Genomic DNA, 2770 nt, shown 5'->3' on the forward strand with positions numbered 1-2770 from the left:
GACACACTTCTCCTTACTCCTTCCACTAAGGACAACTAAAAACCCTGAACGTTATATTTAAAACAAAGAACTGTGTAGCACAGGGAAGTATATACAGGATCTTGTGGTGGCTAACAGTGAAAGAGAATGTAACAATGAATGTATGTATGTTCATGTATAACTGAAAAATTGTGCTCTACACTGGAATTTGACACAACATTGTAAAATGACTATAACTCAATAAAAAAATGTTTAAAACAAAAACAAAAAAAACCTGGTAAATATGGGGGAAAATTTTTTTAAAAAACAAATAAAGAAAAGACTGAAAGGTTAAGCAAAAAAACAGAATGGCCAGGGACCTCAGGACCCAAAGACTGACGTACATTGAGTTCCCTAGGTTTTCTTTTTCTCTCATATTCTCAGCTGGGTCCTGGAGAAGCTAACAACCTAGAAATGCCAACAAATTTAGATTAAAAAAAAAAAAAAGTCCAAGAAAAACCCATTCTTTCTAGCCAAAGGACAAGAAAGGGGGCAGTTTAGCAAGACTGAAAACTTTTAGACAATAATGGCCCTGGTGCAGCCAAATGCCTCAGGAAAAAGTGAGGCCCCACCCCTACCCTTGTCAACAGAGACTGATTGGGGAGCCTAGACTTCTATCCTCACCCCGTTGGAATGAAGCATCCTCCTCCCTGCCTCTCCCCACACTGGAGTGGTGTCAGAGGAGCTCAGAGGAGCCAGGACTTTCATCCTAATCAGCCAGTTAAAAAGGTCTCCATCCTCCAAAGGGTCAGTGGAGACCAAGTGGGGAGCTTGGCCTCCACTCCCCCCTGGCAGTGAAAGGCAACATCACCTTTCCTTCACTGGTGTGGTGTCAGAGGAAACCTGCTGAAACTGAAGATTTAAATAAGATGCAGAGTCTTATAACATAATAACCAAAATGTCTGGAACTAATTTAAAAAAGAAACCCTTTTCCCACAAATCAGGACAGTCTCAACTAGAATAAGAAAAGACAATCAGACAGATGGCAGGTCCAAGATGACACAGACATTGGAACTATCCTACAGGGATTTTAGAGAGGCCATCATAAGGAGTGTTTCAATGAGTCATTTTGAGCATGCTTGAGACAAATGAAAAAATAGACAGTTTCAGCAAAGGAATGGAAATTATAAAGAAGAGCCAAAAGAAAATTTTAGAACTGAAAATATAATAAAGTATAAAAAACTCACCAGAAGAACTCAATAGCAGTTGGAAGAGGATGGAAGAATAAATCAGTGAGTTTGAAGTTACATCAGTAAAACCTACCCAACTTGAACTACAGAAAGAAGATAGGCTGAAGGGGAAAAATGAAGAGAAACTCAGGGACCCGTGGGATCGTAACAAGTGTTTCCAGAGAAGAGAAGGAGCGTGAGACTGAAAAAGTGTTCAAGAAAATAATGGCCGAAATTTTTCTGAATTTGGCGTAAGACATTAACCCATAAATTCAGGAAGCTATTGAACCCCAAATAGGATAAACCCAAATGTATTCCAAGACACATCATAATCAAACTTCTGAAAACAAAGACAGAAAAAAATCTTAAAAAGACAAATGATGCCTACAAGTAAGTAGCATAAAAATAATTTGAATGACTTCAGATTTCTCATCAGAAATCATAGAGGCCAAATGGAAGTGACATAACATTTGAAGCATTAAAAGAAAAGAACTGTGAATGCAGAATTCTACATGCAGTGAAAATATTCTTCAGGAATGAAGAAGAAAACAAGAAAAACTAAAAGAATTTGTCACCATTAGACCAACCCTAAAAGGAAAGCTAAAGGAAGTTCTTTAAATAGAGAGAAAATTATAAAAGAAGGAATCCTGGAACATCAGGAAGAAGAAATAATAAAAGGGTAAAAATATTGATGAATATAATCAACTTACTGAGTTTTTAAAATTGTTTGTTGGAACATAGTCTGATGTGACTCAGTATATGGACAGGAAACATTTAAGACAATTATATTATAAATGGGGGTGGGTAAAGGAAAAAGAAGGTAAGGTTTCTGTACTTCACTCTAAATGATAAAATGTCAACACCAAAAAAAATTAAAATGAAAAGAATACAGAAAGTGATAAATTACACCAATCTCATTTTTTAAAAAAAGTAAAGCAAACGGCTTCTTTTTAAATTAATTAATTAATTACTTTATTTTATATTAAAGTATGGTCAGTTTACAATGTTGTGTCAATTTCTGGTGTACAACATAATGTTTCAGTCATAAATATACGTACATATATCCGTTTTCATATTCTTTTTTATTACAGGACACTACAAGTACTGAATACAGTTCCCTGTGCTATACAATAAAAACTTGTTGTTTATCTATTTTATATATAGTAGTTAGTATCTGCAAATCTCAAACTCCCAATTTATCCCTTCCTACCCCCTTTCCCCCGTGGTAAGCATAAGTTTGTTTTCTATATATGCGAGTCTGTTTCTGTCTTGTAAATAAGTTCATTTGTGTCTTTTTTTTAGATTCCACATATAAGTGATAACCTGTGGTATTTTTCTTTCTCTTTCTGGCTTCACTTAGAATGACATTCTCCAGGTCCATCTATGTTGCAGCAAATAGCATTATTTTAATTCTTTTTTATGGCTGAATAGCATTCCATTGTGTGTGTGTGTCTAGATATAGCTGTAGATATGAATATCTCACATCTTCTTTATCCAGTCATCTGTCTGTGTTCCTTTAGGTTGTTTCCATGTCTTGGCTATTGTATATAGTGCTGCTGTGAACACTGGGGTGCATGTATCTT

The 2770-nt window shown here is 35.5% G+C and overlaps 1 long non-coding RNA gene across 2 annotated transcripts in view; it reads left to right on the top strand.

The window, feature by feature from the left end:
- Nucleotides 1–2380, top strand: part of LOC105072649 (uncharacterized) — a 38072-nt gene extending 35692 nt beyond the window's left edge. For both annotated transcript variants that reach the window (XR_006726660.2, XR_012500115.1), the window contains one exon: nt 1–2380. This exon is cut by the window's left edge. This is a non-coding gene — a long non-coding RNA (uncharacterized LOC105072649).
- Nucleotides 2381–2770: the final 390 nt, after the last annotated feature.

The sequence above is a fragment of the Camelus bactrianus genome, chromosome 17 (genome assembly GCF_048773025.1).
Source record: "Camelus bactrianus isolate YW-2024 breed Bactrian camel chromosome 17, ASM4877302v1, whole genome shotgun sequence".
Classification (NCBI taxonomy): Eukaryota; Metazoa; Chordata; class Mammalia; order Artiodactyla; family Camelidae; genus Camelus; species Camelus bactrianus.